This window comes from Protopterus annectens, chromosome 3.part0 (assembly GCF_019279795.1).
Source record: "Protopterus annectens isolate FY-2018-M chromosome 3.part0, PAN1.0, whole genome shotgun sequence".
NCBI classification, from domain to species: Eukaryota; Metazoa; Chordata; order Ceratodontiformes; family Protopteridae; genus Protopterus; species Protopterus annectens.
The window spans coordinates 496,762,758-496,783,382 of record NC_056731.1 but is presented as its reverse complement, the minus strand read 5'-3'; positions in this window follow the sequence as shown (position 1 = coordinate 496,783,382).

Below are 20,625 nucleotides of genomic sequence, written 5' to 3'. Positions count from 1 at the left end.
TTGCCATTTTTTATATTTTTTCACAGGACACAACTGCCTAAAGAGGGACTGTCTCTCGCAAACAGGTACAGGTGGTAATCCTACTGCTACATGTGTGTAATACATTAAAACAATAAACTTATCTTGCACAACACACCATTTAAACAAATTCACATATAAACATTTGCATGTGAAATCTACATGCATCACGTTTTTAAAGGGTTGACTAATTCTTTCTTCTCTCTTACCAGATGTACATTTTTTTATTTTTTATTTTTTTGCCATTTCTTTTTGCCATAATTAAGCAGTCATCATGTAAAGTGGACTTTCTGGTTCTAAAATATATTGATTTTAGTTAGTAATACTGTAAAGATCAGAGCAAAGCAACCAGGAAATTCCAAGAAGTGTATAAGCATAAAAACCTTTTATTACAAACCACAAAAATGGTAAGCGCTTTTGCTAAAAAGCTCTACACGCTCTAGAGATATAAACCTCAACACAACAATAATGAATAGAACATGCTGGAGGGATAGATTCTCTTCACAGAGACTTCCCTTACTATGGAACAGGGTCCCGATCTACATAAGACAGAGCCCCTCACTATCACTCTTCAAGAGGAACCTTGATGAGTGGATGGGTAACCGAAAGTTCACACCGGGGATCACACCAACATCACTACTAGATAGGGGCCAAGGGTACTAGCTGCTAGTACAAGGGTCTAGGGAACTACTAAAGGGGCGGTGAATACCGCACAACATGGCTGGGCTAATATATGCCTTCGGGCAGATAGCCCAGTACCAACCTATGAACCTATGAACTCCGAGATTGCACCATAGTGGAGGAAATGGCAAAGTCCCAAAGAGGGCCCACCAATTTTTTTCCCTGGGAAAAAAAATTTGATGTTCCGTGACTTCGCTATTTTGCCATTTCAACAGTATCAGATCGACTAAATAGCATTCGCTATTTAGTCCATTCAATAGCATCATATAGACCCTTGTTCAGGTATAATATATCAGAAATACTAATCACCATGAAGGAAGCAATTAAAAATGCATGGGTAGAGAAAAGGAATGCCATAAAGATCAGAAACTAAGGCAACTATCATGGTGGTTAAACCAGAGGAAGCAGGGTAATGAGGAACACATGTTGTATTTCAGCCTCCATATATCTTAGGGAAGGACAAAAACAGTGTGGTATGAGAAAAAGGATAATAGTTATGGTAATCTGATCTACTTAAAGACTGGGTATTCAGAGTTCCAAGGAAATGAAGGGGGATAAAAGTTTGAGATTTTGAACAATGAGGGTTTCGATGAGCTGGTAAAGAAACCTGCCAGAAAAGAAACTTTTGGGTGGGATCCTTAGCAAGGCACAGGGGAATCAAGGATGCACATGTGAAGCAATTGAAAGTGGAACAATATGCCAAAGATGAGTAAGGTGGTCTGAAGACAAAATAAAAGGTGCTGAACATCTCTCAAAGGCCTTGAATTCTGATGCAGAGAGAGGCCCAGAATCAGTCCTCACAGGTTCCATGGAACCCAATAAAGGAAAGATTTGAGAACTCTTTTGGCTCAGATCTGAAGCCGTTGCAAGAGCCAAGCTGTTATGAGTCAAAGCACTGAAAGGAAGGAATGGATACATCAGCTTCTGAGTCAGTCCCAATTCCTTGGTGTGAACTCCAACCCCTTGGTGCAAAGACCCATCTAGATCCATTGTGGTCAGAGCTAATCAGGTCAAAGATGGTTAGATTCAAAGATACCCAGTCCTTCAGATCCAACACAGACGTACCTTGTGTTCACTCAGATTCATGGCCAGAGAAGGAGTTGCAATCAACGGAAAGGGAGGGACAACTCCTGACCTTCTGACTGAGGTCAGCACCAGAGCCCAGCTGGATCTGGGTCCTCAAAAACTTCATTATTTGGTTCACATCTGCTTAGGACAGGCTTCTGGAGGACTGCACCAATTTCAAGGAAGCCTTAGGAGGCCCCAAAACCCTTTGAAAGAATCCCTACTGCAATAAAAGGAGATCTCAGCCTGGGGCTAACAGGCTCCAGAGAGAACCTGGGTTCTGGGAATAGAGGAGTTGGAGACCCAAGTCTGATGGGGTCAAGATGTCAAGGATGAAATTAGACTGCTTGGGCAATTTTGGACCTGATCCTGATAGGTACAAAGAATTAGAACAACATTTCCTTGAAGAAGATTCATTTTTGCTTTTCCATCATCCATCCCTCATCTTATCTATCCTTTTGTTTTCAGAAGTCTTCTTCACAGAGCAAACAGAGTTGAAGTACAGGATGATCCAGCTTCAGCAAGATTTAAAAAACCTCTGCGTCTTACTACCATATGGAAATCTGCCATAGTGAAACTACAATCCAAACAAAAATAAACCACACTTCCATCACACTATCGTCCCATTTTCATCCTTCCAACCTTGTGAAAAATCTTTGAGAAAAAAATGGTCTACTGTCATCACAAAATATTTCTAAATACCACCTTCTCTCACAACAACGTGGCTCCTGGTCAGAGCAGATCACAATCATCTGGTCTCAGACTCATGAAATTCTCATGTCAATGGACAAAGGCATGTTCTCTGGTACAATTTTTTTATAGACCTCACCAAAGCCTTTGACTTTGTCACTTGCTCATCTATTATAATCCATCTTTCGGGAGAAGACATTAGCCCTGATGACATCCCTTGGTTCCAAAGTTATCTGACTGCCATTTGTCAGTGAACTACAAATCTGGTACCGTTCTCTCTCTCTCTCTCTCTCTCTCTCTCCTCTCCACTACTTTCTTGTTCCCCTTTTGTTCACTATATACATCAGTAAACTTCCATTCAAATCTTCCTTACCTTCCTTTCCTGCTCTGCACAGATAACCTCGTCCTCTACCACTTCAACCAGTCCACACCTAACTCACAGCAAGATCTACAATTTGACTTCAGCTGGCTCAGTAAGTGAATTACTATTAAAAACATCATACTAACTGCATCCAAAATGAGGTCTACAATGTTGACACTAAAGAAAAAGTTTTCTTGGATCTGCTGAAGTTAAAAATCTATGATCACAACATCTATCCCTTTCAGTCTCAAGTCTCCTATTTCAATTATTTTGGTCTGCGGTTAGACCCTGCACTCAACATCCACCTGCTTCTTGATAATGCAAATAAAAAAAATAATTCCTTACTTTCTGGGTATGAAAACTATTCCCTTTCCATTCACACTCCACCAGGTATGTAATAGGGAGATGAATTCCACTCCCTCACCTCAAACTCAGCCTCTGTCTTGTATCATTTGCCTCTACTAAAAGCTGCACCGCTATTCAAAGACTAGATTTATTACACTCCAAGAAATGATCACCACTATACAACACTAAAAATGGCTCCCAATTAACCAAAGAGCAGACCTGCTCCTAGGATCTCCACTGTTGATACTCTTGCATGAACTTTTAACCTCAAAACTAATAAGACATATCCCCCCATACAACCTAAGAAACGTGAACCACTCACGCCCTGAAAGACAAATCCCATGATTCAAGCTACATATCTCTGACTATGCATTCTCAGTTCGTAGGCCCAAATTATGGGAGTCCCTCCTACCGCAGATTAAAGACCCATCCACTTATTCCAGTTTCCATTCTTTAGTAAAATCACATTCTCTACTAACTCAGTTAGCAAGATAGTTTGCTCTTTTTCACAGCTCTCTCTCATTTATTCTACTCTAATTTCTGAAATGTTCTGTAACGTTTGTGCATTCTGGAAATTAATACACTTGTTTACTATATTTCCAAAGCACTACTCTACATTGTACTGTTTAACTGTCAGTAATGTTTTATTGTACTCTCATCTATTTTATATGTCTGGTCAGTTTTTGCCTCTAGTCAGAGCCTGAAATAGATCAGAATAGGTCAGTGCTCTACCCCAGTAAACACATTAAAGTTAGCCAATTTATTAGCCAGGGGCAGAGGTCACTGCAGAGACAGGCTCATAAATTCCCACAATAGGAGTTTTCTAAATCTAAGATGTTAAGAGCAGTTATTTGACTTAATGCATATAGTGAAGTACTGGCTCACCAGTGAGGAGACTGTGCCAGAAATCCTAGGTCTAGACAGGTTCAAAGGGGAATACCAGCTGACATTAAACACTGGGTATGTTAGGCTGACCCACAGAAAGCAGACAGTTGTGCTAGTAATATTCTAGTTAATAGACTTGGTGCCATGCCAAGCCAAGTCAAGCGGAACCTTGAACCCCTGTCTTTTATTTTAGGCACCCAAAGCAGGTGCATATAACAATGTACTGCAGAGAAGGTAAAACTTCTGTTCAGCAAGCTGGTATATGAAAGGGGAATGGGAAGGTTATGGAATGTGACTGAGCTACCAGATGGCTTATAGATAACCAGCTTGTGTTATTATACCATGGCCATACTGTGCACAAAAAGTGGATGAGCAAGAGCAGCTTGATCACTTTGGTCAATGCCCTGTATCTCTAAGAAGACAAGTACACTTCCCCAGGTCCATAGAAGCAATTTCCATACATGGGAAACACAGGGCTATCCAGTCACTCAAGCAGAAATCTGGTCTTAGTTTGGGAGAATTATTCATCATGTGGTCACAGCACCCTCCCTTATCCATAAATTATATGAAAGAAGTTTCATCTTTTTGTTTTATAAAAAAGCAATCACTGAAGAGAAAAAGGTTGATAATTATAAAGGAACCTGGAGAAGGGATATCTATAAAGGAATGGTTCACTGGCTTCCTATTAGGATAAAGACAGATTCCTCTATTGGCCTGCAAGAAGCTTCCAATAGTCCAGAAAAGTTCCAGCAGTAGGGATACATGATTCACAGTCATAGTAGATAATCCTGGAAAAACCACAATATGGATAAACTTTTTAAAGAACCAGACAGCCATAGTAAGGGAAAGAGGAAATGATAGGAGGTGAACTTTCAGAAACTCGTTTCTTCAGATGAGGATTTAGAATATCCTGAAGAGGAAGGAAAAAAAACCCCACAACAACAAACAGAAGATGGTGTGGCAAGATGCAGTTTTCTTCTGTGTATTACACGACTTCCCCATAAGGGAAAGAAGGGAAGTGTCTTGAAAGTGTTTGTATGAGCTACCTTTCCTTGGAAAAGAACAGGATATGGAATTCCTGGTGCCTGTTTTAGTGGGGCAGGAGGTTGATTCATCTACCTCCAGGGGCATTTTTAGGGGAAAACCCAACTTGTACTAGGTCTTGACTAGCCGATTGAACTTTAAAAAGGCTGAGTATGAGTTGGAAACCTTATATTGGGCACAGCAAAAAAATCTCCAGGGTACTGGGGAATATTGTCTTAAGACACGCCTCCAACCTATCCACATTTTAAGGTGAAAAATGATTAGGTAGCAAAAGAGAATGAAATGACTGGTATCCAAACCCTTTAGGGCAGCAACAAATCAAAGCAGCAGACAGTTATCCAGTTATCTGTTAGGTTGGCATTTAGACAGTAACAAAATAAAAACCTGAGCAATTAGCTCATTTCTTCTGTTCTGGCAAAATGAGGTAAATTATTTATATGTGTATGTGAGTGTGCATATACGCACATGTGCACAAGGTATCCAGAGCATAAAAAGACAGTGCTAAAGCTGTGCTAAGGATCTCTTGATGCCATTGCCTAGAAATGAAATCTAGCTTGAGGGAATAGCCTTGAAAATTGGTGTCCCCATAATCAAGCTAGAAGAGCCAATTGCAAGGCTGTTCCAAGCAGCTAGTACTGTAATTTTTGAGGATAGAATTTCCCCAAAAAAAATCTTATCAACAAGGGTTCCCTCTTCATGTCCAAGATTATGAAGAATCTCTGTCAGAGGTTTCACATAAAACAACCAGGAACTTCCATGTACCATCCCAAAACCAAAGGGTTAGTGGAAATATTCAAGTAAAACCCAGAGGTCAATGCTTAAAGTTGTAGAAGATGACAGGAAAAAGGAGACCAGTTACTATCCTAATTTAGGTTTTCCTAGAGTGCGGTATCTCAAGCCTTTACAGCCTTTAGTCCCTTTGGAGTTACTATACACTTGATGTCTAAGGCAGCAATTGGATATAGTTAAAGGAAAACTGGGAAGAGAATACATCTTTCAGAATGATGTTTGAGCATTATGAAATTCTACAGGAAAGGATTTGGGCAAGCATGTCCTTTATTAGGTAGCATTTAGAGAAGGCACAAGCCACTCAAAATATATAATATTTAAAGTAGGGAAATTCCAGGAATGACTGAGTACTGGTCCTAGTCTCCACTAGCAAAATAAGTTACTAACTAAATGGTAGGGTCCAGGGGGCCATACATAATGATGATTTTAAGACATGGATCACAGCCCAGATCTCAGACATTGATGTGCTTCAGTCTATCTGAGTTCCATAGGCCTTGTACCTTTACCCCATAGAAACTGCCCCACAAGGGAAATCTGAGATACCTGTACTTACAGATTAGCTTGGAGATGGAGAGGAAAACTGGGATTCACTTCTTTTTGTAGTCTCCACCAGTGCAGTTCCTTTTAGATAAAACCCAATACTGGAATATTGGAATCTGAAATTCCAGAGAATACAAATGTTGGGTCTTTGTGTTTTTTTTTTTTTTTTAGAAAGCACAGAATCATTCTCATGTGCAATCTGGGAATTAGAATTATGAGAACTACAGATGTCACAAACCCCAGGATCCTGAGATGTACTCTGGCTGAGGTCTGAGACTGATTTGAGAAGCTTAGGAAAGTTTCCAGATAAAAATCCACCTTCTCCCATGTTAAGAAAGCCCTTTGCTGAAAAGTATCTCTGAGACAGCCTGGAAGGACAATCCTGTGTAACAAATGTTCAGAAATCCTCCTTGAAACCCTATATTGGCCAGGAGAGGGGAAAATTGCAAATACTAACATCTGGGAAAAGACTCAGCAAAAATGAGCAGGTCATCCAACTAAAGAATATGTGAATTAATTAGGAGTTATTTACAGTTACAGTGGTAATATAGAGAACTGATAACGTGACCCCCAACACAGAAAATTTGAGAAATTTCTGAATCCGTTGACTATGGGAATGTGATGGTAAGCATTGGTTATTTCTAGTGTAACTTAAAGAAAAAAAATTTTCCTTAAGGAATGAAATTACATATGTTGAATGGTAAGCATCCTAAATTTTGGAACTTTCACATACAGATTTAGAGAGGAAAGATCTAGAATTGGTCTCCAGGAAATTTTTTTTTTTTGTGAACAGAAACATTCTGGAATAAAAACCTTTGTCCCTTAACAGCACAATTTATATATGACAGTACAGAAGAGCAGGAGGAAGGAAAAAAAAACTTCTGGTTTGGTTGGTGGGGAAGAACTCACATGAAAGGAGACATTTGTATCTAGTACCAACTTTATCCCACCTGAAGCAGTTTTTGCACCCAAGAATCTGAAAATCTGTTACTGAAAGGGAAAGCGCAGAGCCACTTTTTGAGACAGATTTTGGGACATAGGGGCGGGAGGAGGAAAGAATGCTGGCAAAGTTATTCTGAAGTAGTAAACTGTCTCTTTTTTTTGGGGGGGGGGACTAGTTTCTTGTTGTTCCCCTCCTGCCATCTCATTTTGATTCCCTGTATCACTTGAAAAGGCAGAGATTGCTTTAGGTAGGAAAGATTATTTGAAAGATGTTTGGGGGGGGGGGCTGAAATATCTTGGAAACTCCCTATATTAATTTTCCTCTCTCATCAAATTGTTTGAGGACCAAGTAGCAGATGGACCAAACAAAACCACAGTATCTAAAGCTGAATTTAAAATGTTCAGTCTTTAACTCATCAGAAAACATTTAGGCATATCTCATTAACACAGGAGCAGTGGCCCTATACACAGTATCTGCACAATTGTACACACACACTATGGTATGTTTTGATACTTGAGGAAGGTTAGAAATAGTGGAATTCAGATAAGCACTGCCTTCAGGAGGCAGTTTAGCAGATAATTCTCTCAAACTGTCTGCACAAAAAACAACAAATGTCCACATGGAAGCCTGATAGTTAAAAATTCTATAAACCAAAGTGGAAAAATATGTTTTTATCAAATCTATCCAATACAATCCTTATGTGGCAAAGAAGGAAAGGGAAGACACCAAGAGTGTCTTCTTAGCTGGCAATGATATGGATATGGCCACAGGGTGGGACCTGAGTTGTGAAAACAAAGGTTTGAGAAACTTTGTAAAAACTAACTGCCTTTTTGGAAACTAAAGGTTAAGAACGAGAACTGTACAGGCAGCATGAAATACATATTCCAAGGCCAGAACCATATCGACCGTTGTTTTTTCTCAGTTTGGTGGAACATCCACCTGTTCCTATAAAAACACCTCATTCATCCTGTCTATTGTCTGAGAAAAGGAAAATACCTCCAGAAGGAGTTTGTGAGGGCCAAGTTTCCTCTGAAATAAATTTGGGCTTGGGATTCTGCAGAAGAAGATGCCTTGTTCCCATCTTCCTCAGGAATATCACAGCTGACAATTTTCGGTTAAGGATTTTGAAGCCCCAGGATTAATAGCCTGCAACAAATTCCTAGGTAAAGTAAGATCATCTTTTTTAACAAACCCCATGTCTTCAGATGAACAATGTTTATTCTTTTGTTGCTTTCTTTACAGGTTTAGCTGAAGACGAACTACGAGAAGGTACTTCTGTTCCACCTAGAGGTCTCTTTCCCTGGCTACTCCGAGCAAGTGTCCTCCCCCTGGCCAGAAATTATAGTTCTTCTCTGCTCATATCAGACACTGGAACAGCTGAAAAAAATTTATCTGATCCCCAGTTGTGGTAGCTGAAAGGACTACACCAGAGAAAGCTGGAGAGATAAGTTAGTCTGTCAAATAACCAATGGCCACTGCAAAGTCTTCCACAATTGGCTGAGGCACTGAGTGAACTCATGGAGTCAGTAAGGGCTCTTTGGCAAGTTGTCCCACTGGAACTTCTAAGCTGAAGGCTGGCTGCTGCTCCTGTGATTCCTCTAAGATGCCCCCCCATGAGGCAGCAAGAAAGTAATAGAAAAGCTCAACTCAGACTGCTGATTTCCCTCTGCAAGGCTGACCAATCAGCAGTCACAGTGAAAATGGAGGAGTATGCCAGACTTTTTGGAAACTGTCCATTTCGGGCCTGGGTGGACATAATCCTTGTTGCCTAAAGGCTACTGCAGGAGTGGGAACAAGGAACATCTTTGTCTGCCAAAAGACACTTTTTTTCTACATAAGCCAACATTAACATACAAGTCATTATAAGTTTGTTCCTTAAAGGCTCTCTCTAGTTTGACACTTTGTTTTGATCATTTACATTGCTCGCTAACCTGCTTAAGTTTTAAGGCACCAAATTAACCACCACTTGCAAACCACAGATCTAGTGAATGACTGCTCCTTGAATTGTGCTAAATGTTATATCAGCAGGCCTCCTGCAAGTGTGTGTGAGTAGATTATTTCAGTTTTGTTGCTTTGAATGTTTATGCTGTCTGGAATGCTGCCTGTCTTATTTTGATGCAAGTGTTCACTATTGCAAGACGCAAAATAGAGAGAACTGCTAACCATTTCACGTTGTTGAAACCGCTCATCAGTGAGCTACCTAAGAAAAAGGAACTGCTTTAGTTTATGGGTTTATGCACATAATAGCTGCTCATCAAGGCAGGATTAACAGTTGCATTCTTTTGTAGAATTAACAAAGCTACTTTCTCCTGCAGGACCAAATAGAACAAGAAAGGACCCTCTTTGCACACAGCAGCAGCCAAATATTAAATTGTCAAAGTCATTTAATTTGCTTCCAACTGTCATTACAGATCACAAATTATGATAAATTTGGCTTTTGAGTTATTTCTATATTCAACATTATTTTACAGAAACTCAAGCATCTGCTGCTTCTATTTCATACAACAGATACATGAATATTTTATTCCAATTTTTTTTTTATTTTTAATAAGAACAAAAACAACAGTAACATATTTACAATCATAATTGGAAAAAACTATATACAGAGTCCTTAAAGTTAAACATTTGTATATATTCAGGAAATCAATTAAAATTTTTGCAATATAAGTGTCACTTTTAACAAGCAATTAATTTTTGTGTTAAGGTTTTTGTTTTGAGCTTTATGTTAGAGATTTCTTTATCACATTGCTGTGGCTAAATAAATAAATTAATGTTTAAAAGAAGGAGGAGAATTGATTTTCCATTTTTTTTTAATTTTCCTTGTAACTGCAAAAATTGACCATAGTATATGTATTTAAGTTTTGGATATAACCTCTGGTATTGGTACATTAAACAGAATGAGAGAATTAGAAATTATACAATTATCATTCCATAAGGCATTGCAGAAATTTTAGAATTCACTCCAAAATAAAGATAAAGTTGTACATGCAACAATCATATGATACCGATCAGCATCTACTGGTTTGCATCTCCAGCATTTCATATCATTCTTTTTGTACATTTTTGCAATTCTTTGTGGTGTGAAGTAACACCTATGGAGACATTTCCAAGTGTATATCCTCCAGTAGGGGGAGATTGTTGTTTTTTCTATTGATCTTAGGACAAGTGTTTTATTGTTAGTAGTGAATTCTTCTTTATTTTAGTAGAATAATCCTATCCTATAATCGCCAAGGCTTTCGACACCATCCCCCATTCTGGAATTATAGCTAAACTCACTAAACTAGGCATAAATCCCTACGTCACAAGATGGGTTGCCAACTGGCTCACTGACAGAACCCACACTGTAAAAGTTGTAGACTCCAAATCTGACCTCAAACCAGTGACAAGTGGAGTACCACAGGGTTCCGTCCTGGGACCTCTCCTCTTTGGTATCTACTTCTCTGAAGTACAGGCTAACACAGAAGGCCACTGGCTAATGAAGTTTGCAGATGACTGCAAACTAGGAACCATAGTCGAGTCCCCAAATGATGTGGAAATCCTACAGAAGGGCCTCACTGAGACAGATGCCTGGTGTCAGAGTCATGGCCTCAAGCTCAATACCAAAAAGTGCATTGTCATCCCCTTTGGTAAAAACTCTGTACCCATGAACTACTACATAGACAGCAGTCTACTTAACACCGAATATGTGATAAGAGACCTTGGGACCCAGGTGGACAGTAGTCTGTCCTTTGATAGACACATCGCCACCGTAGTTAGGAAGTCTTTCTACGTGGCACACCTCATCATAAAAGGGTTCTCATCCAGGAAAAAAGGGGTCATTGTTCTCCTCTACTCGACACTCATTAGACCCATAACAGAGTACAATGCCCCTTTTGGAATGTACCTCACAAGACATCTGCAGCAGCTGGAAAGGCCACAGAAGTACCTCACAAAGAGGATTACTGGCCTCAAGCAGGTTCCCTACACTGACCATCTCAAAAAACTCCAACTTTACTCCATAGCATATTGCCTACTCCGAGGTGATCTCTGCCTAACATATAAGGCTATGTCAAACCCAGAGCTGTTGGACATGCGACATATAAAGAAATCCCAATCCCTCCGAGCTACATGGTCTAGGGACCTAAACTTTGTCCCCACAATAAACAGGACATGCTGGAGAGACAGATTCCTGTCCCAGACACTTCCCATACTCTGGAACAGGCTACCCATCTATGTCAAGCAAAGTTCTTCATTAGCACTCTTTAAGAAAAATCTTGATGAGTAGGCGGGAAATAGGAAATACACCCCGGGGATCACTTCTGTGTCTCTGCTCGACAGTGACACAGGAAAATAACTTTCTTGGGTGGCGTAAGCCAGGGAACCTTGTTGGCTAGGCTTACGTAGGCCCTCAGGCTGATAGCCTAGTACCTACCTATGAAACTATAAGAGGTGTCTATAAAGCTGAAATCAGATCTAATGGTTTTATAGATTAAGGATATAAACAAGGTGCCTTTAAAAGAGCCATTAATGATATTATTTATTTATTTATTTAAGTTTGATGACTGGGGAATTCCACTGGGCCAAAAAGAGCCCATTTTCAGTGGAGGCCCGGGGAGAAAAGCTCCACAATAATTGCAAATGACATTTCACATGTTACAAAAGGACATAGTTCATACAGCTAATGTAACATTTACAGATAAGCTCCATGATATTTGCAATTGGCTTGTTACAATGTTACAAAAATGAAAAGACATAATTCAATACAGAAATTTCAACATTTACATAAATTGAATATTTTTGTTATAAACTCAGTTGTAGGTTTAACATTTCAAAATATATAGCTACTAACCATTAGTAGGTTAGGAAAATATTATGCATGGAGAGGGTAATAGTATATTTGAGATTGGAGAGTATAGTACAATAGATATTAGAGAGAAAATTAGCTTTTAGTAGGGTAGAGACTGTTTTGGGTGTGATGAAGTAATAGAGGTAGTTGGATGAGTCAGTGGAAGGTGGAATGAGGGGGGAAGGGGTTTAAATTGGAGCTTGGTAAGGGCATTCCCATTTGGAAGAAAGATGAGAGAGCAGCTGAGATTTGAAATTTGTATGGTTAGGTAGCTTGCGTAGTTGTGTAGGGAGAAAGTTCCACTGTTTAGCTAAGGAGTGGGACAGCAGTAGATAGCCAGGAGGTCATGCAGGCTTGTGGACCGGAAGGAGATTTTGTTTTTTGGATCTGAGTGAACGGTTGGGAATGTAAGATTTTAAGGAAGTTGCAAGAGCTGGGCAGTTGGCAGGTTTAAAGATGAGCATGTCGGCAATGGTGAGTTGTAGGTAACTGAGGTAGTTGGGTAGTTCAAGCCAGTTGAGGGTGAGAAGGGAGTGGCAGTGGTGGGATAAGATTTTTGAATTGGTTGCAAATTTGGAGATCTTGTAGTTGCAGGATTCAAGTTTGAACTGAGGGCCAAGATGGAGATTGGTGAAAAGAGGGACACCATATATAGGGGAGTAGGAAGGTGAATGCAAGAGTTTGATGGGTAGAGGGGCTTAGGAAGCAATTGTGCCTGTAGAGACGACCTAACTTTTGGTAGATTTTCTTGATTGTGGAGTGGATGTGGCTGTCAAATTTTAGTTCATCAATAAAGATGCCAAGAAGCTTGGTATTGGGAACAATTTCAAGGAGGGTGTTGTTTTGGCTGTGTATGGTGAATGCGGATTTGTCAATGGAGTTTTTGGTAGGAGAAAAAAACATTAGTTTGGTTTTATTTGCATTTAGTGCCAGATGGTTTGACTGCATCCAGGTTTCTGTTTTGGAGGAGGCTAGTTGGGTTTTTGCTAGGAGCTTAGAAGGGGAAGAGGCTGAGCAGATGACTGTTGAGTCATCTGCATATTGGATGATAGATGAGTCTGGGATGGATTGGTGAAAGTTGTCAATGAATAGGTTGAAGAGAAGAGGGCCAAGAACAGAACCTTATGGGACACCTGTGCATGTGGGAAGGAAGGAGGAGGTTGAACTTTTCCTTTGGACAGCATGTTGGCAGTTGGACAAGTAGATGGAAAACCAGGCAATGGTGGAGGGAGAGATGTGTAGAGTGGAGAGCTGGGATATAAGTAGGGTGTGTGAGATGCTGTCAAAGGTCTTTGACAGATCTAGGAATAGTGTGGATACAAACTTGCCTGAGTCGCATTCAAGGTTTATATTTTCAAGAAAGGAAAGAAGGGCAGTCATGGTGCTGTGGCTAGGGTGGAAGCCATGTTGGATAGGGGAAAGGAGATTGTTTAGTGTTAGGTGTGCCATGAGTTATGCTTGTATTGTTTTCTCTAGCATTTTAGAAGGAGGGGAAAGGATGGCAGTAGGCCTGAAGTTGGTGGTATCAGTATTTTTGCCACCTTTGTGGAGGGGGGGTGATGTAAGCATGGCGCCAGATAGAAGGGACATAGGATACTTGTATGGATCTTTTTATAAGAATAGATATGGGATAGGCAATGCTGTCTGCAGATTGAGGAAGGTGGGTGGAAGGCTGTCAGGTGCATTGCGACAGGGTTTGAGTTTGAAGAGAAGTCTTTTTATAGTGCTTATGGGGATGGGCTTGAGGCAAAAGGATGTGGAGGAAGGTTGATGATTGGGGTGGTGGTTTAGGCAGGAGGGGGTGGTGGTGGAGGAGGGGGTTGAGAAGGAGGTTGATAGTTTAGCTATGCAGTCTATGAAGAATGAATTGAACTGGCTGGCTGTTTCAAGGTTGGCGAGGTTGGCATCTGGGCGGGGGTTTTCTTTTTGCCAGGATACAGCATGGATGAGATGGAGTCCCAGAATTTTTGGGGATTTGTTGAGTGCAAGGACTGGAGTTTGGAGTAGTGGGTTTTGCGGTCTTTAATTATTAGTTTTTTTGCAGAGTTTTGTAGTTGCTTATAGTATAGAAGGGTGTTAGGGTTTTTATGTTTTTTATATTGTTTCCATTTTTTGTCCCTTTGGTGCAAGGCTAGTTTAGTATCTTTTGATAACCATGGGCAGAGATTAGTTTTGATGCATTTGGTTTGAGGCTTAGCTTGATGATTGAGAAGGATTAGGAATGAGTGATTAAAGTAGGAAATGGCATCATCTAGAGGAAGGGTAGGGAGGAGCAGCAGTCACCAAACAGAAAAAAATCAGTGAGATGGTTAGCAACTCCAGAAATAGGGCAGTCTATCTATTTGGTTTGAATGTTACCTTTCTGTTTGTTTTTATTTATGCACCAATAAGGAGCTGCAGTTCACTGAGAAGTAGGAAAATAATGTAGTTATGCCAGGGGTTTTAGAAAGGGACATGTAGTAAGAGGGTGGGAGGATGGCAGAATGGTTAAGGTGTTTACCTTGCAGACATAAGGTGCAGGGTTTGATTCTCACATGGGGTAACTGGCTAGACTTAGAAGGGCCAACAAAGGCAATAAGCCTAGCACTAATCTATAAACCTATAAACACTACTGATGAATGCCCAGACAGGAACAGAGTGTAGTCAGGCAGAGGTTTTTAGTATTTAAAGATGGTGCTGCAACTAAGGGGAGGAATAAGTAAACTCTCAAGAGGAAGAGGGAGGGAATAGACAGGATTGACAGGGCTGGGAAGCTTACAATAAGATTATGTTAGGAGACTGAGAGAAGGGGGGGGGCTAAGAGCTTGGAGAAAGCTGTGAGAAAACAGGTTTGACAGGGCTAGGAAACTTACACTAGAATTATGTTAGGAAAACAAGAAAAGGAAAGAGGCTATGAACCAGGACTTGGAGAAAGCTGTGAGAAGAGAAAAACAGTCAACCAGCTAGCCCAGGTCAGTACTTAAAGGTGTCTGTTTATCTGTGTGAATTCAAAAGCAGATTTAGTAGAGCATCATGGAAGTAGAATAAAAATAAATGTAAAACTTTGGGAAACTGTACATATTTGTTACAATAAATGTGAGAATAAAATATAAGAATATAAAAGAAATGTGATATACAAGATAAATAAAATATAAGAATATAAAATAAATGCAAAGTTTTGGAAAAATGTATACATTTGTTACAGTAAGTGGGAGGAAAAAGGGGAGGGTCCAGTAGTGTGTACAGCAGAAGAATCAGTAGGAGTATCACAGAGAGAAGATTATAATAGACCTACACTGCTCACAGTCTGTTGATAAAAGTAGAACTTGCAGTGGCTTTTACTGGTTTGTACGGGGTTCCACTCTCCGTGTTCTTGTATCCATGAGTTTGTAATGAGAATATAATTTTGTTGTAAATTAATTCTCTACATATTTGTATATCTATCCAGTTGGGGTCTATATAACGATGTCAAACTGCCGAAACAGTGAATACAAAAAGGCCGACAAGTATTCAGCAACATCCATTTCTGCGACATTCGCTGAAAACTTGTCAGGCAAACAAATACTTGCCCTGCCATGCTACAAAACTAACTTTACCTGAACCAAACCCACCCATGTAGGAGGGCTGTACCCCCCCCACAACCCCCTAAATATACCAACTCCGAGATTGCACTACAGTGGAAAAAAGGGTAAAATTGTGTAGTTAGCCAACTACATCTTTGCCCTGTAAAGATTCAGCAAATCACAAAATGGATTTAGCTGAATATGTGTCTGCCTTTTCATATTCGCTATTATGGTGTTTTGACGGAGTAATATCGACCTATCCAGTTGTTATTATGTAGGCTATACCTGGCAATTAAATAATTAGTTGGATGAATTTTGTTTGTGGACAAAAATTGCTTCCAATATAACAGGTTACTCTCCTTGAATTCAAGCATTTTATTAATATCAAAGGTGATTAATCACTCAGTGTAGGCATTTGGAAAGGCAGATATTAATAAGTTAATTAATTGGTTGGACTGAGTAAATCTCTTAAAATTTGTTAGTATTAGGTTGATGAAAGAGCAGGATTTTAATTTCTGTTTATCTTGTATATATATTTTAATGACCATATAAAGATATTCCTGTGTATTTTAATAATAGGCTCAAGTAGCATTTTGTTATTAGTTAATACAATTTTTTCATGTATTAATTTCCAATATGAATTGTATGAGGAATTTTGCCATAGAAAAATTGTGTTAAAGATTTAACTTAATTTAATTTAGGTTTTTGGGGGTGCCAGAGAAACTTTAAATGAATATTACTGATCTTTCTTTGAAACTTTTTTAGGTGGGGGAATGATCAGGGACTGGCTGATGTAAAGGATTTGGGGTAATATAATTTTAATCAATGTTATTCTGTCTTCAAAAGTAAAATATAGACTATTCCAGTTACCTATAAAATTAATGATTGAGTTTATTAAATTGTTATAATTTATAGAGACTGTTTCCTTGAAATTTGAATTAATGGAGACACCTAGATATTTAACTTGTGTAATATCCTGGGTAAAGTGTTTGTAATTTCTCATTCTACTGGTGACATTTTTATTTATTAAGTGGGTCTGGGTTTTGTATTGGTTAAGTTTTAATCCTGACATATTTTCAAATAGGTCTAGAGCATTAATAGGTGATCTAAAGATATTTCAATGTCCCATCTAGTTAGTAATAGATCATCAGCAAATAATTGAATCTTTGGGGATAGGTCCATATTGAGGTCGTAATTTTTTGTGTGTGCATTATTTCTGATATAATTAGTCGATGGTTCTGCAGCAAGGGCAAAAATTAATGGGGAAAGAGGGCAGCCTTGTTTTGTACCTTTTATGAGTTTAAAAGAAGAGGATAGAAAAAATCTATCTTTATGAAAGAGACAAGAGTCTTCATAAAGCTTTCCAATTAGTTTTAGAAAGTCTGAAAAGGTTATATTGTTGTAATACTCTAAATAAGACCAGCTGAGTGAATTGAATGCTTTATTTTGAGACTCATTATGGTTAATTATTTTTTGTTTTTATTTGCTATATCTATTAAGGAGATAAGTCTTATTATGTTGTCTTGAACTTTCCTATATTTCATGCTTCAAGTCCAATACGTTTATTTTTCTCTTATTTTCTACATATATGATTTCTTTTATGTGATTTTTTTTTTCATTTAAGAATTTTGATCTTACTGCAATTTTGTGTAAGCTTTTAAGGTTGATAGTTTAAGTTTCTCCAAGTTTATAGATATTTTTTGTGGTAAAATGTTTTGGTATTTTGTTTAGTTTGTTTATATTACCCTGGGCTATCTTATCGTTAGATGTAAGATTTCATTTTAGATTGTCTATTTTGTTTTGAATATCATTTAATCTTTTATCCCATTCTTTTTTGTAGATACCAGTTCTTGATCTTTCAATATAACACAACCTTTAATGTGTCCCATAAAATTGTGTGTGACAGCTCTCCATTATTGTTTATTTCCATACATTGATTTATTTCAGTTAGCATCCAGTCCTGAAAGCCTTTTATTTTTGTAATATAAGCTGGTATTCATTGCCAATAATTTAAGACCTCTGTGTGGAATGTTATATTAAAAATAATGGTGTTGTGATCAGATAGGGGGCAGGATATTAAAAGTACATTTTCTATTTTTGATTTTAAAGAGCTAGATACTAAAACTTTGACGATGTTAGTGGCCCAAATCTATATGAGTAGTGAGAAAATTTTAGGGAAGAGGGTAGTTTTATATTATATATATCTTTTAAATTCCTTGTGTTGATGTAGTTATGTAAGTGTCTTGTTATAGAGGAAATTTTAAAGGAACTACTATTGCACATACTCATCTAATCACTGCACTCCTCTATGCCTCTTCCATTTTCACCAACCTATCTAAGAGCAACCTCAGTAAGTTGGAAAGCTCCTACAATAATATAGCCAGATTTGCTACTGGTAACCCATTTAAAACTCACCACTGTGTTAACTTAAAGCAGCTTGAGTGGCTGGAACTACAGAATCTGATCACTTACCACCAGCTAATCATTGCACATAAAACTCTCTACCAACATTCCAATACTCCTAGTCTCTCTACCATCATCACCCCCTATAATAATCTGAAGTCCTTATGTTCATCTTAGAAACTGCTAGTCAAAATATCTAAATCTAACAACAGGGCTGGGGATTCTCTCTTCTCAAATACTGTGGGAAAATTCTGGAATCTTCTCCCCTGTGACCTTTCCTCTATTTCCTCTTTATCACTCTGCAAAAAAAGACTGAAACTTTTCCTCAGAACACACTGGTCATGCAACTGTACTAAACCTGCCTAAACCTCTCCTCTACCCAATTTATGCTCAGTCTCCCCTTTTTTTCCTTTAATTAATTCTTATGTCATTTCCATTTTAACAATATATGGCCTCTATGCTCTGTATCTCATTATTTTCCTTCTCTCTCTCACTTATCTGTGAAAAAAAAAATGTAGTAAAACTATTTAATTATTATTTTTTTCTTTGAAACTCATTATTACTACTACTGATCATTTAGCAGCCTTTTTCATTGTGTAATGTATGGTATATGGCATCAGACTGTATTACCTCCTTGCTTTTTTTTTTTTTTTTTTTCCTTTGCCATTAAGAGATTTACTTTACCTGTAAATTAAACTAGCCTGTATGCTTCCTTTTGCATTTATGGAATGTGCCTCAATGTCTTTTCTGAAATTCCAGTTTTCATTGTATTTATCTCTTCATCAAATGATTTCCTTGTAACCGGATTTGTCAGTGTATATATTACTATAATTTTATTCTTGTTATATATTTTCTTTGTAATTTTTTATGTTAACAGTTGTCTTGGAGCTTATCTCCCTGGGCCTCTACTGAAAATAGACATATATCCAGTTAGACTAGCCTGGTCAACAAATGTAAAAAAAAATAAATAAATAAATAAAATTTAGTGTTCATTGTTTCACTAGAGGAAAGAATAAAATTGAAGTCTCCTGCTAATATCATCTCTCCTCTAGAATGTAGGGTCATAATGTCTAAAAAGTACTCCCTTAACATTTTTGTACCAATTCTGGGAATCCAATAAGAGTTCATAAGGATATAATTCTTTTTCTCAAGTTTAATTACTACTAATGCTAGCATTCCATCTTTGTCTATGTACTAGTCTATGATTTCAGGGGTTCTTAGGCCTTTTTTCCAGATAATTAACACATACCCTATTTTGTGTTTAAATAGGTAGCTAACCAATATTTTATATTTTTTTTAGTAAGAACTTATTTAAATTTTGTGGTAATAGGTGTGTCTATTGAAGAAATACTATATCTGCCTTATGCAAGGAGAGGCGTTTGTTAAAACTTGCTCTCTTGATAGGGTTATTTAGCCCGTTTATATTTATAGACAAGCATTTATATGTTCGCATTGTTCAATATATTGCATAGTATTAAAGCATTTGTAATGATTTCGTAAAAAATTTGTAATGTAAATTGAAGCAATATTTGTTATGGACAGTTTCTATAACCAATAATGTATATAATATCGAACATTCTTTAACAACCTTCTTGATGGAGCCTAATGTTCCTGGCTTAATATGCATTACATATAAGCCACAGATCTGCCAACTCATACCATTTAAGGGTGGTTCTCTGCTACTGCGTGTTTAGCAGTTATTTGGAGAAGAGAGAGAGGGATAATATAGAGTCTAGGGAATCTAGCAAGCCATTTGAAACATATAAATATAGAGTGTAATACCCTGTAATTGTTGTACACAAACATCATTAAAGTAATAAACTCAAACTATAAGTACATACAATACAATTTGGCAATGAATTAAGATGTGTTTCATTGAGAATTGAACAGGTTACTTGAAAACTTGAATACAGTTTAATAAAACCACATCTTGAGGTATTCTTCAAAGTTCAGTGAGGTGCAACAATCGACTAAAATCAGAAGGTGTCAAGACAAGTCAGGTATACTGTTTTGTGGTTGTAAAAAATACCACCACTGTTAGCTGTAGTGTATCTATTCTTATTTGTGAATACTATTTTAAATTATTACTTTTCTGGCAACATTTTAAATAATACATGCTTCCTTCATCATCATTAATTATATAAGATGATACAGTTCTATGTAATATCTATTTTCTATGTAATAATATCTATTTTCTATCTTCCATCTGCATTGTCTTGACTTCACTATTCAACTAACCTCTACATTTGTTGAGATACATAGTTGATAGGGTGTTAAATTATACAGAGCACAGTTAATTTTGGACTTTACTACATCAGCAATAAAATATAAGTACTCATTATTTGATGTTATAAACTACTGCACATTATACTAGCAGTATGGTAGAATATCTTATTAAGTGTTGTTGAAGTGGTAGTTGCAGCATTTCACTTGTTTACATTCATGGTTTACTTCTCATTGGTAAAACTAGCAAGATATATATTCTTAGATAAAT